We start from the raw sequence: 15,082 nt of genomic DNA, 5'->3' as shown, positions 1-15,082 counted from the left end.
ATGTGCTATAAAAAATTTGTTCAACGTACGATGAATACTCCATCCCCACTCACGCGCTCTCTCTTCCACTCTGTCCCTCCCTCTCTCCCTCTCCCTCCCTCTCTCCCTACCCCTCTCACTCTGGCAGTCACACATGTTGGCTGCAATCAAAGTGAGTAGCGAACGCTTTGGGACGAGTCTATCACTGTCACTGCCAACCTCTAGAGAGAGAGAGGGGTAGAGTGGGACTAGGGGTGGGGTACGACGCAGCCCTGGCAGCCCTCCAAAATGTGCGTGACATTTTGCAAGCGTTTGATTTTAATTTTGTCAAATTTGCCAAAGCGCAAAGCTTTGTGAGCACGACTTTCGCTCTGCTGGCAACTGCAAATTGTGCGTTTGGGCTAAGAGTCGTGCACTTAAATATGATTACAAAACATTGCTCTGAAAGGTTTCTGATTAAATTAACCGAATTGAACGACAGGCCATTGTCAACGCATGTCAACTGAAAGCTTTGCTTTTAGCTCACATCTAAAGAACTCAAGGAGCTCAAAGAACTGAGTAGCTGCCTTGAGCTACAGGTGAAGCAGAATCTGTTGATTTGTGACTTGGCAATACTTTGGCACTGACTTGGCTATTCACTAAGTCACAATGCTCTGAGCAGACGTCTGGCCAGTCAATATAGCAACTCTCCGCCTTTAGTTACTCGATCTTCCCCCTCTCTCCTCCTCTTCCTCAGCGGCCCAGAATTTATGGCATTCGCCTTGCCCCACACTTAACAGCTGATTGTAGTTACTAGACGTTGTGATTGTCGTTTTATCTGCGGCTCATCCGTTTCGCTTTCTTCTTTCCCTCCCCTCCGCCGACCACTTAACCAATGGCGCGTGGGCGTGACGATAATCAGCGCATTTATATGCAACATGAAGCAGCCAGCGCGCAGCTAACGAGACGGCAGCACAAGTATTAAAAAAAAAAAATGAAAATGAACATAAATTAAATCATAAATTGCAACAATTTCCGGTGGAAAGTTTTGCGCGCAGGCAGACAGAAAAATGCAAGGAAATCGAAAGGAAGAGGGAAATTGTTTTCCAATAGCAATGGCAAATAATTATTGTTGTGTGGCAAACAGATAGACAGACAGACAGACAAGTAGGCAGGCAGGCTGGGTGTGTGCGAGACTGAGAAGGTGAGCGAGTGCGAGGGAGACAGACAGTTAAATACTTGGGGCAACAGACACGCAAACCCAATTAAAAACTAGTGAGAGTTTTTGAGTTTTTGGGACATGCATGACTAGGAGTTGCGCTCTGTAAAAGAGTTAGATCTTGTTTTAGTGTTATGTAAAAAAAAAAAAAAAAAAAAAAATTTAGTATATATTTATATGAGACATTTTAGCTAGCATAAATTTTGGTATTCCACAAGTGATTGTTCTTTACAATTTATAAATTTATTTAATAATTTCAAATAAATAATTATTAAAATTTATTTTCTTATTATTTTATTAATTTTTATCATTTATTTTAATTATTTATTTATTTAATTTAAAATTTTTTTTTTTTATAACATATTTATATTATTTATTTTATTTTATTACATATTTATATTTGATTCATTTCATTCATTTTTTAAAATTAAATCATTTAAATATATTTATTTTATTCATATCAATTATTTATGTTATTTATATCATTTATTTTATTTATTTATTTTTATATTTTCTTAATTTTATGCCTTTATTTATTTAAATCATATAAATATATATTTTAAATATTATTCTGTTCATATCATTTTTTTTCCTTGTTTTATTTACATATATATTTTCTTATTTAACACACTTAACCCACTTTCATATGCCTACAGGGTATTCTTAAATTATATCCAGACTCAGTCACACTTTTATACATAAATTAAATAATTTAATTACAATAAATTATTGAATCGCAATGGAACGCCTCATCAATTATGCATCAAACCCATATAGAATATTTATCGAGGTGCTTGCATAATCAATTAGCTTTCATTTTCAGCTAGTGTCATTGCATTACTTGTACCATGGCGGTCATTCTGCGCTGCTGCTGCTGCTGCCGCTGCTCAGCTGGACGCTGTAGTTTACCTGCATTTACTTATGTATGTGTGTGCACAACGGCTAGGTGTCACTCGTTCGGTAAGTTGGCAACGTCATCGTAAAAAGAAAAAAATAGTAGGAGTAAGAGAGAGGGAGGGAGGGGTGAGTGAACATAAATCCGTAGTCACCGCGTGTCCTGTTTGTGTAGCTCTTTTCACTTGAGTGTCCCACGTTGTTGTTGTTGTTGTTGTTGCTGTTGTTTTTAAATGACACATGGCCCCAGAACAGAAGCTGTAAACAGAGAGCTGAGAGCTGAGCAAAGGGAACTGGAAACAACCCTACAACAGCCACTAGAGCCATGATAGTTATAACTATGGCGCTTATAATGCTGGCATAACATCGGCTTCCCCTCGACTTCCCCTCGCTGCTCTTCTTCCTGTTGCTCTCGTGTAGTTTGGCTCATTGTTTATACGCCCTGGTACGCAAGTGACTTTCTGATTGCGGAAATTAGCTGGATTCGAAATTTACTGAGCTGCGACGAGCTGTTGCTGCGGCTGCTGCTGCTGTTGCTGCTGTTGCTGCTGTTGCTGCTGCTGCTGCGGCTGTTGCTGCTTCGTCTCGGTCTCTGGCTCTGACTCTGAGTCTTGCTCTGTTTTCTTTTCATTTGATGGATATGGCATGGAAATTGCTTGCTCAGCTGCTGCTGCTGCTGCTCCTGCTGCTGTTGCTGCTCCTGCTGCTGTTGTTGTTCTTGTTTGCGGTTAGGTGACGCTATTTATGGGTTTTGTGGTTATTAAAAGTGTCACCACATCGTGCAAATAATGGCAAAGAGTAACACTCTGTTTCTGCTCTGCACCTCACCTCTTGCGGTGTCTGTGTCTGAGTCTGTGTGTGCCCTGCTCTGTTTAGTTTGAGCCTTGACCTTAAATATTTTGCCAAGTGCCATCAGGCATGCAAATGTTTGTTTTTAATCACAGCTAAAGCTTGGCTTCTGCTATTTTTCAACAATTTTACACTGGGAATAGGCGTCATATGCTGCCAAATACAAAGAGTTTCATTATTATATAGTCAGCTTTCGTTTTATATCATAAGCCAGTCAATGAAATGAGAATAATCTTTTTGGTTTATATTGGAATGGATTTTATTTGCATCTAATCTGTCTTCTCTTTCTATCTGTCATTTATTTATTTATTTTATTTTTAATTTATTTTGCATTTAACTGAGAATAAAGTCTTTTGCTTATCAAATTCAATTTTCTATTGAGGCAACAGTTGCTTAGCAAAAGCAATTAAGATTCAAACAAAAATTTAGACGTATTCCAACAGCCTCCCCCTCAACATATGCGAACTTTTTGATGTTTCCAAAAGAAAGAAGCAGATCTGTAGGCGTTTCTCGTACAAAGAGCAGCCATAGCATGGCGAGATGAATAGCGACTGTAACTAGAGTACAGACAGGGGACTAGGCTGAAATTACGCATACGCAGCGTGTCCACGTCGACTCACGTGCGGATGCGGGCCAACAAATTAAAGTGCACGAGCTGCCTCAAAGTGGGTGCTTAACATACGAAATGCGCAGAGAACGCGAAATGTGGCAGCGCTTCAATATCAAATGAAACCCACATGTTTCGGTGGCACACAGAGTGCGACTCGAACTCAATAACGTATGCAAATTGTATTCCATAATTTCTCTGGGTCGCGGCATGTGTTTGTATTTTGAGTCTGTAATTAAAACGAGCCTGTGTACATTTACTATGCGCTGCTCCAAATCGTTAACCAATATATATATATATATATATATATATATATATATATATATGCAAATATAAATGTGTATCTGTTTTTGAGCAAGCCGCACGGCACATGATGATAAGCTGCCTTTGACTGCGTCCTTCATGGTTATGCAGCCATATTTTTAATACCGAAATGCAACAGCAGCTGCCAACAGCAGCAGCAACATCATAGCAGCAACAGCAACATCAGCAGCGGAGCGACAACAAAGGCGATTGATGGCGCTACATTTCTTATGAGCCACAGTTTGCGGCAGCTACAGTGAATAGCGAGCAGAAACTTATGTTGAAGTCGACTATGATAAAGCAAAGTGCACCTGAGCGATAGGTGCTCCATAATGATTAATATGGCATATCATCGATATCATCGAGATTTTTTTTTACAGATTTTATATGTTGCTTAAAATTATTTATATAATACAAATAAAATAAAAATAAAACATTTTTGATATACAAGTAATTTACAAGACAAATATTGAAGTAAATTAAATTTTTTTCTTTAAAATACAAACAATTTTTTAGTAAAATAAATTTAAAAAAAAAAAGTGTATATGTATATGTATATTACAAAAATTAGAAATAATTCAATTTAAAAAATTATAACGTTTTTTGATGTCAGCAAACAAATGTTTTTTATTGACACTGAGAGAAAAGTTAGAGAGATAACCGATTGCTTCTACGAGTCGATCCACGCTCTGATCGATCGTTTGGGTGAGCTCAATGAAGCATATCGTCTTGTGTGTATGTATTGGTTTTCTATAAGAGGGCTCTGCTCGCTAAGCACATCAGTGGCGAACGTGAATTGAGTGTGTGCATGTGTATGTGAATGTGAAGATCGTGTGAATTAACTCTGAGCAGGCTGATTACGATCGTCAAGTCGTATCGCTCTCAAAACGATGTTCGTGAAAAGAGCGTCAATCGAAAAGCACAACTCGAAGCGCTCAACGTATAAGTAAAGCCGAACATAATCAAAGGCCTAGAGGAGAGCGAGGGAAAGAGAGAGTGTGATATAGCGAAAAGAGCGTAAGACATCAAATGGTTTCCACTACTTAAGGTGAGCTTGATTTTATTTTTCAGTATCAATAATTAGTTCATTATTGTTTACAATATTTTTTTTAAATTTATTTTTTGTAAATATATGCTAAAATAAATAACTAATACAAAGTTTTTAGTTTATATATTATTTAAATAATTTATTTTATTAAACTTGAAAATTAATTTAGTATATATTGACTTTAGATATCAGCATAAAAATATATTATACAAGTTATTTTATATTATTTTTTAGGTTTCATTTTTAACTATTATTATTATTAATATATTTCATTTTATTTTTTCATTTTACTTTCTTTTAACTAATGTTTATTTATAATTCATTTAAAATAACAAAAATGAAATGCATAATAATAGCTCTTCAGTTGCACTTATCTTGGCTCTACTGTAGTTTGTCAGTATTAATTAATAAACATTGTCTGTGTGGGGGGCTGCACATAAAAAGCGCAAAATTAAAATCTTAGCGATGCAAATTGTGCGCGCTGAGCCAAGGCAGATGAAGCAAGGAAATTAATGAAAATAAAAAAAAAAGCTGTAAAATTTCGGGACTAATTGGGGAAAGGATTCGGAATGTTGCCATGGCATATTGTTGTAAATAAATTAATGAGTTTTGCAGCAAAGAAAGAAGAATTGTTGCGTAATTAGCATAATATGCAAATTATCGCAATCTGTAAAGGCGAAAGACAAAGCATTGACCAAGCTGTTTGACTCGGGCCCAACGCCTTTCACGCAGATAAGACAACAAAGGGGCTGAGTGGGGATTATGATTTTGGCTGATATGCCTGCCTAAGCTATCTTCTTCCATTCAATTAACATTCGCCACGCTACATTTACCCAAGACGCCGAAAATGCGGCGCCCTCATAAGTATGCAACACTTTTTGCTGTTTGTACAGCTGCGAGCTGCGCAGCAAAGCAGGCCGTAGAGCTTGATGTTAAACGATTGTCTTGCTGTAATTAAAACTTTTGTCAACGTTGACATTGCGGATACTCAGCTTGGTCTTTTCCAAATTGATGAGCCAGCTTTTTAGCAAATAGCCAAAAGACCCCGCAGAGCTGCGTGTGAACTGTCGAAGCCAACGCAAAGCGTTTGTGTTTAAATAAAAGACATTTTTTGTTCATTCCACTTCTCCCTCGCTCACGTTTTTCTTTTCCTTTTTTGTGGCCATAGCAACTGCAATCGTCGCCTGCAGAATAGAATGAAAATGCCAAATTTCAATGTGCGCGCACACAGCCGGAAGAGCGAAAAAAAGAGAAAAAAAATGAAACCGGGAGAATGGAACATTGGGTAAATGGAGCTGCGGCTTATGCCGGCATTCCTGAGTGGGGCTGGTGGTAGGGGGAGGAGACATGTGCAGTGCATGCAATCGACAGGCCACGTTGCGGCTGGTGCCAAGTTGGCTACACTCGCTAATTTGTAACTGTGCTGCGGTTGACTGCGAAATGGATACCTCCAGCCTGTCAGGATCAGTTGCTGTGGCACGTAGCAGCCAAGCAGCGAGCTGAATCCGGCTGAAGTTGAGTAAGCGAGGGCTGGCATTATTATGCAAAACACACAGCCACAGAGAGAGACAGAGACAGCGCGACTGAGACTGAGACAGAGATAGAGAGACGGAGGGGAAGGCACTATGCGGGCTCTGTATGGCTGATGCTTTACTTCTGCTCTTGCAAATAATTCGCTTTATTTGGCACTCATCACGCGCGCTGATTGATTGATTGGTAGATTGATTGCCGCCAATGCCAGGCCTTCAATTCAATTAAAACATTTTCGTTTAAAATTTTTATCCACATGTAAATAAATATATATTCATATAGTGACTGCATATGTTAACAATTAAATGCATTTTTATTGCAAATGCCAAATTGGTTTGCCATTTCAGTTGATGTACAATAATTATGATTGATTCCTGCCAGCCGACCATGTGGCCTATTGGCCGTAAGTGCGCTCTGATTGCTGCTCAATTTGTGCATATGAGCGGTGCAATGGGTCGGGAAAAGATATATAATTAGGAAATTCAGCTGCCTGGCACGCCATGGCATTCTTTTCAACAAATTCCAGCGCAGGGCGCACCACAATGCATAGAATTCCAGCAGCGCCTGCTGCAACCGACACGGCGTATGCGCAATATGCAAACCAAAAGAACTGTGACTAATGAGCTTTATTTAGCTGCAGAGCTCATACAATGAGTGCTTATGTATTAAATGGGCGTAAAGTAAGACAATTGCATAGAATAATATTGTTTTTGGCTTGCAGAGCGAGCTCTGATGAAAAGAGCTCACAATTATATCGAGCCACTTGGCGTATACTTAATGTGAGTTGAATAAAAACCAGAATTTTAAAATTTGCAAACATTATAATAAAAACTAAAAACCTCATTAAAAAATCAATTTATATAACAAAATAAAAAATAACAACAAATTTATGAAAAATAAATAATTATTTTATTAAAAAATAAATAAAAATGTAATAAATAAAAATTTATTATTTCTTTTATATTTTTTGTATTTCTTTATTCATTTACTATTATTTTTCTTTATAAAATTATTGCTAGTATATTTTTAATAATTTATTTTTTCTTTATTATTTAATTTTATTATTTAATAATTCATTTTTAATTTAAGTTAAAATTGAAAGCTTAATTTATTTTTTCTTTATTGTTTAATTTTAATAATTAATTTTTATTTTAAATAATATTTTTAATTTTTGTTTTGTTTTGATTATTACTAATATACATATATTAGATTTAATGTAACTGTGCTAGTAAAGAGACTGGCTAACCAAATTTGCAGGCATGTTTTATATCTTTTTAAATGTCATTTGAGAACTTTTGACATTTAATATATACGTAAATGCAGACACAGTAATCGATAGCATATAATTCAGTTTAAGTTCTGAATTTTTACAACTGGCAAAATCTCTTTTAACTTAAATAAATCTGTCGAAATGTCAGCGCAATGGCAGTCGTTGGAGATAGAGAGAGAGAGAGAGAAAGACAGTGTGTGTGTGAGACAAAAGACAATAAAGTTCAGCCGGCACTTGCAAACTTAATTTGTATATATTAAATTATTTTTAAATTAACAATTTAATTGATTTATACAACAACATCATTTACGGTTAACCAAATGGGATTGCTTGTCGCAGCGCGAGCGCAAATGCTTCTTCATTTTCTGCGTTTGCCATAAAAAGTGGACGCCGGGCCTGTCATGTAAATCATTGGCAATTTAATTGAAAAGATTAAATATTAAAAATATCAATATTTAATTGATTACAGTGCAGTGTTGCTGTCTGTCCCTCACTGACCGTATCCCCCTTCCCTCCTCCACTCGCCCACTATTCCCCAGGCAGTGACATCAACACAGACGTCAGCTTAACTGCATTAATTTTATGTTGCATTGCATGTTTACTTCACGTTTTTCCCATTTTGTTTTTATCTCTGTTTTTTTTTGTTTTTGTTTTTTTTTCTGCCAGGTTAATGAAAAGGCGCTGCAAATTTGTTCGACTTAAATGACAGCTGATTATGTAAATTAATTTTTAAATGAAGAAAAATATAAATGAAAAAATATTGTTAAATGAATTCTGAAACTTTGATATCTGATTTATTAAATAGCTGAAGCTAATGATGACATTAGTTAATGATGTTTACTTTTTATCTATTAAATATGTGGGATTAATTTTTCTAAATAATTTAATTAATATAAATAATGGCTGACATTTTTTATATACATATTTTTAACCTTTTTTTTCGCTCATTTTAAATAATTACAGAAACAAGAATAAATAATAATAAATATATAAATAATATAGAACAAAAATATTTCATAGTAAATATATGAAGCTTAACTTTTCATTAGATTTTAAATAAATAAAACTATTTAACATAATAAGGAAATAAAACTTTATGGAAATATTTGTGCATATAATATGAATATAATAAACAACAGTAACAATTGAAATACAAATTGTTTTCATAAAATTCCACATAGTTCATGAAAATGTTGTAGTTGGCGCATAAGCACTTTATTATTTGTGCTCAAATCAATAAATTTATATTTAAAGTAAACAAACGAACGCAACGCTTCGATAAACATTTAAATATTATTTTCTTGTTAGCTGCTTAACTTGTTGTGGGTGCTTTGAATATTTAACAAACGGAATTTCGCTGAGGCTTGCTCAATGCCGCAAAGGCAAACTCAAACAAAATGTATTACAAATATAGCTATATATGTATATATGTGCATATACATATATACTTATAATAGGGTATACACACTTCGTTAGGCATCGATAAATATTTACACACACATATATATACATACATCATTTTTTTGGCTTAAACTCTTGTGTTTTGTTTACCCCGGCAAAGAGGAAAAGAAAACAAAGGGAACGAAAACCGAGAAACCGAAAAACCAAAATCGAATAAAGCGCACAAAAAAGAAAGAAAAACATAAAGAGTTGGCAAGTTGATGCGACAGGCAATTTACTGAATTATTAAATACGCTTTTAGGGGTAGGCGGAGCCAGATGTAGAGACACAGGATCTGAGGGATAAGTGCAGCCGACATCACAACACATACGAGAGCCAACAACAACAACAACAGCAGCAACAACAACAACATGGTGAAATTTTGATGAGCCCGCCGGCAGTTAATGTGCATGTCTTTTGATTAGATTTTATGTAAATGCTGTGGGCAGACAAACGGCGCATATAAAACAGGCAATAAGCAGGCCAAAGACAGACGACAGCTAAGGCTAAGACCATGGCTAAGGCTAAGACCAAGGCTAAGACTAAGACTGAGTTGCATCGTAAAACAGCTAGCCAGAAATCAAATAAATATATAATCAAGCAACTGCCGCAAGAGTATGCCGCGCTTCTTCAAAATTAGTATAAATGTGGCACGCGTGAGCTTTGAAGAGGGAGGAGGGGAAGGATCTGTGGCCCAGACTGAGGTTGAGGTTGGGGCACTGACTGATTGCGCGCTGTGTCTTTACGTCGCGCACCTGTGCGCCAAAGGTGAGCCAAATAAAATTGCTTAAAGACGACACAAATTCTGTTACAGTTGTCCCCAAAGCAGCTCGCAGCTCGCAGCCGGCATTTAGCTGAGGCATTGAAGCGGGGGCGGTGCTCGGGCATAGCCCGTACTTCCGGGAGCTGTGCGGTTTAATTAATTAAAGGCGTTAAGGCAAAATAAAGACTCGCACTTGGGGGAGCGGCAACAGTTTTTGTGTGAATTATGTGAGTCTGTGTGTGTGTGTGTGTGTGTGTGTGTGTGTGTGTGTATGCCATTCAGATCGTGTCTTGTGGCACTGTGCTTTGTTTGCTATTAGCGCTGACATTGTTAATCCGCATCATGAGCCTAGCATAAGACATGCAAATTATAATAATATACTATTTAATTAACTATGTGAGGGTACTCAGGGAAAATTATGTGTGTGTGTTTTAATAATCAGAACTCTTGAATGCAACAATGAAAGCTTGTTAGGAAATCTTTGAAACGACATACATATATGACCCGGCGTCGTATGAATATTCGGCAAACTTTGAACTTTAACACACACACTTAAATAATAAATAACCTTTATTTTACGTCAGGGATTAATAAAAAAAAGTACAATATGACCAAAGTTGGGTTATTATTTTTATACTTTTTTCTTTTTTTTTTCTTTTTATTAATATTGATTTATATATATTTTTTAGCTTAATAGTTGAATATTTTATTTTTAAATTTATTTGGTAAAAACTTTCTGGTGAATCGTATTTTATGTGTTTTTTTTTTATTTATTTTATTTTTTTTATATTGTATATATTTTATAACTTTTTAAGCATTTTTATTTCAAAGTACATTTTGATTTAAGTACTTATTGGTTCTTATTAATCCACATTTATATTTATTTATGTATATGAATGATGTATTTGCTATAAACTTAGCATTTGGGGCGTTGAATTTTATACCCAAGAGGACAAATAGATTTAAAAAAAAATTTTTTTTTTACTATTAAATATTTTAGTTTTGTTCTGATTTGTCTGGCTACATAATGTAAGCTTACCCATGGAATGAATGAATTAAAATGATTTACATTCATATATTTACTATGAGTAATAATCATTTGTAATAATTATATTTTATATAATTTATATATTATATTTATAATAATTTAAACAAATTAAAAAATAAATGAAATAAATAAGCAAATATTTCTAAAACTGCTTATAGTTCACATATTTTAATATATTATAAATTTTAGTCTTAAAAAAAGTCTTAGTTCCAGCCCTATTTCTATTGGTAATTAATAAAAAAAAAATTCAGTAAGTAAAAAATCCAATTTTGGTCTCTCAATCAATAGAAGTTGATTAATCGCATGATATCACTTATATTTTAGCACATTTGTTTATTAGCAAATATCTAATATACGATATGAAACATTTGTATTTTACTGTTAACAAGCTCTCTTATCAGCCCTCAAATATTTTCTTATCAAATATCTCAGCATCTGAGTTGAAGTTCACAGAGTCTATTCAACAAAATTGCTCTTAAAATAAACATGAACAGCATTTCAATTTCAATGTGGAAATGCCGCATTTGATTGCTTACCTGATTTTTAATTAAACACATTTAAATGCGCCCGCGGCCGCTTTTGTAATTTGGCTTTGACATGAACTTTTAGACAAACATTTTGGCTGAATATTAAGTAGCTTTTCCTTCTCTTGCGGTTGTTGTTGTTGTTGTCGTTGTCGTTGTTACTTCTTAAGTGTTTTATAATTTACTTTAGTTAGCACGAGAAAAATTGAAGTAATTGATTTAGCTCGGAAATTCTCAGCTTATGTCAAACGTTTAAAGAGCCGAGAGTGGAGCACAAACACAAATGCCTAATTTGATCAAACTGCAGTCGAAAGTTTTGTTTTCATACTGAGATCACCTAGGGGCACTGAAGCACTGGAATGCTGCGGCAGCATATAAAGGGAAATTGAAGTTTTTGTCTAATGTGCGTTGCGTATCAATTCCCGGTTGGCAGCTGTTAGTTAGGCTATCTGGCAACTTGACTTTGTCTATTGCCTCAACTTTAAGTTTGTTGCGACACACGCGTCAAGCACACGTACGTACGTACGCACGCACACATGCACACGCACACGCAACACACACTCGCAAATGTACTGAGTCGAGCGCAACTGCAGAGGAGCGCGCGTGCAGACGTCTCGACGTTGAAAGCAGAACTGAACAACGGAGGCAGCTGCTGCGACCGTCCTTAAGCTTCAGCGTGCCGACAGCGAGCCGAAGCGAACGGCACGAACGAAACGAAGCACTCTTGCGGCGCCGGCAAAGCAGTGCACATTCGCTCTCTTCGGGCGCTCTCTTCGTGCCAAACTGTTGATTCTTTTCGTTGAACATATTCATTTGTCTGCGGACTATGCTAGTATATGTAAGTATGTATGCATGCATATTTAGGTGTGTGTGTATATATGTATAATTGTTGTAATGTGACAAATTCTTGATAGAAGTCGAGCCAAGCAGCGGGCCGGGCTAACAAATTGCTTTGCATGTCATCAAAACTGAGAACGGCTCGGCCATGAAAATGACAATTCATAAACACATTAAGGCAAACATTCGACTGCGGAAGTGATGGGGGTGGCAAGATATGGGTGGGGTTATCTGGGAAGTGAGAGAGTTCAGAGCTTAGAGCGCTGAGTGGGAGTTGTGAAAAAAAAAGAATGAGCTGATATTTTTTCGTGATGGTGCAACACAATTATCTTTCTTTTCGCCAACCCCCATAGGAAGGTGAACAACAATGGGTCGATAAATTTAGTTAAGTGAAAGTGTTCTGAATAATGCAAACAGTCATTGTATATCCATACATATACATACACACAGCGCATACAAAAGCTTTTTTCTTGTGTCACCCTTTTTTGTTTCACGAAATATAATGAGTTATGTTTGCTCAAGTATAAGTAAGGCAACAACATAATAATACAACTACTGTTAGGCTTGCTGCATGATACCGTAATCTGATCTTAGCCATAATCATAATCATGTGAACAAGCAGAAGGCGAGTGATTAATGTAGCTAAGAGCGCTTAACTAACTTTAATATTTATGTTGAAATGTGGTTTGAGGATGTGAATTTAATGGATCATAAAAATATATATATTAGAATATGTATTTATTCAATGGAATATACAAAATTGCTTGAAATATAAATTTAAATTATAAAGATTTGCAAAAGTATTTTATGATAAAAAATATTTAAATTAAAATAGCATAGACCAAAAATAAAAGACAAAAACAAGTTTGAAACTAATTTTGGAATATGAATTTATTTTTATAAATTTAAAAAAGTTTTGGAATATGAATGTATTTAAATTATAATAAATAAAAGTGCCATAGATAAATTCTCAAAATAAAAGTCTGAATATGAATTTAAATTTCAATAATTTTCACAAAATATTAATAATTTCCATAACTTGTCAGAAAATATATCCGAGATTCGCAAAATTTCATAGCTTGTAAATAAAATAGAGAAAAATATAAAATGCTGAGCTTGAATTTAAATTTTCAAAGTTTAACTTGCACCACAATTAGTTTTCCCTTAATTGGATTTAAATTTCAGAGATTGCAGAAAAATAAAAATTGTTATGAAATGCTCTGCATCAGTTTAAATTTGCAAAGTTAAGCTTTTGCAGTTTTCTAGTTTTCGCTTAGATGAACCGAGCTGCACTCATTTAACCACATGCCTGGGAAAATGTTTCCCTTTTTGTTTTCGACATAATGAGAACTTTGTGTCAGCCCTGCATGGAAATGGAGACAAAGCCTTTGTCTGGCTGTCAACATGAATTCCTGTTGCGCTGTTTCGAGCTTGCGCCAATTAAAGCTTAAGCTCCAGCAAATTATTCTAACGGCAGTGTACACATGTTTTCCCACTACATAATGCCAATACTCTTGGCCAAGACAATGGCCCGGCCGCATGATGGACAGCATTTGTGGCCTGTGGTCTGTCCATTGTCCGCCCCGGAGCTGGCCCAGATAAACTCGAGTGTAGTTGCACTTTACACGACACGGAAATAAAAAGTCAGACAGTCAACTGGGAGCAGAGTTGCATAGCTGTATTGCTGCATTGCTGCAACCGAATGTGTGGAGAGCTCAGAAATTCTCAACTGGCTGGCGACAGTTTTTCTTCATAAACACAGGTTTTAGTTTTCCCCCACTGACAGTTGGACTCATAACTTGCCAGCCCCTAAGTGTGATTCATATGTTGGCTCGTTATTTTGGGCTAATGGCCAAGGACTTGGCCAGGCCGACAGCAGCCAGCTGCTGGCCGTCTGCCGTCTGCCGTCTTTGCCTTGTCGCTCAATATTTCTTTTTTTTTTTTTTCTCGCATCACAAAAGGTATTAAAATAAATACATATACAATGGCTAATAAAAGTTTACATATATTTCCCCATTTGCCTGGGAAGACATGGCCGTTGTCCTTGCCGCAAAGCCAAATGAAACACGAAATTAAAATACCCAGAAGCCACACACAGATAAACAAAAATTTCTCACTAAAAAAAAAAAAGAAGGAAATATAAAAGAAATGGGATTGCAGGGAATGTGGTTGATGTGAATCGAGAACAACTGACAGGGTGTAACACATTTGGGTTACAATTTCCAATCTATCTATTTATTATTAACACTTCAATGGCGCCAAATAAAAAGGAAAACATTTACATACACACACACACACTTACATACATATATATACACGGATATTGCAAATTTGAAGCAACAAATTCTTAGAACAAATTTCTTATATTATGTTTGAGTGTCAAAATTATTTAATGTGAATTTTTAATGTTTTTTTTTTTTTTTATTTTATTTCATTTTTATTTTTATAATTTTCCTTAGTCTAAAAAATTTTAAAAATTGTATAAGAAATTAATGGTAGTAAATCTCTTATAAGTAGTAAGCGATATAGAGCATATAGCATATAGAAAGAAAGGGGCGAATGTATTTTTAAAATAATGTATATTAATGTATGTAATATATGTATGTATGTATATGAATTTCTTATTATAAAATAAGAAATAATAATTAATATAATAGGATTAATATATCATTAAAAATATATATATATTATTATGTATAACATATAATAATGAAAGAAAAATGAATGTACTAAGATTAAATATCCAATATATAATTAAATAATATTTATTATTATACAATAGTTAACAAGAG

General features: G+C 35.1%; 1 protein-coding gene across 1 annotated transcript in view; it reads right to left on the bottom strand.

Moving 5' to 3' along the window:
• Window positions 1–12,077, bottom strand: part of LOC6582890 (tyramine/octopamine receptor) — a 46,614-nt gene extending 34,537 nt beyond the window's left edge. The window contains exon 1 of the mRNA XM_032731492.2: window positions 11,466–12,077. The gene's annotated coding sequence lies outside the window, so the exon portion shown is untranslated. The remainder of the gene's footprint in view (window positions 1–11,465) is intronic.
• Between the last annotated feature and the right edge of the window lie 3,005 nt (window positions 12,078–15,082).

Source organism: Drosophila mojavensis, unplaced genomic scaffold, assembly GCF_018153725.1.
Source record: "Drosophila mojavensis isolate 15081-1352.22 unplaced genomic scaffold, ASM1815372v1 contig_74, whole genome shotgun sequence".
Classification (NCBI taxonomy): Eukaryota; Metazoa; Arthropoda; class Insecta; order Diptera; family Drosophilidae; genus Drosophila; species Drosophila mojavensis.
Note: the sequence above shows the minus strand (reverse complement) of the source record. Positions and strands in the feature narration are given on the sequence as shown.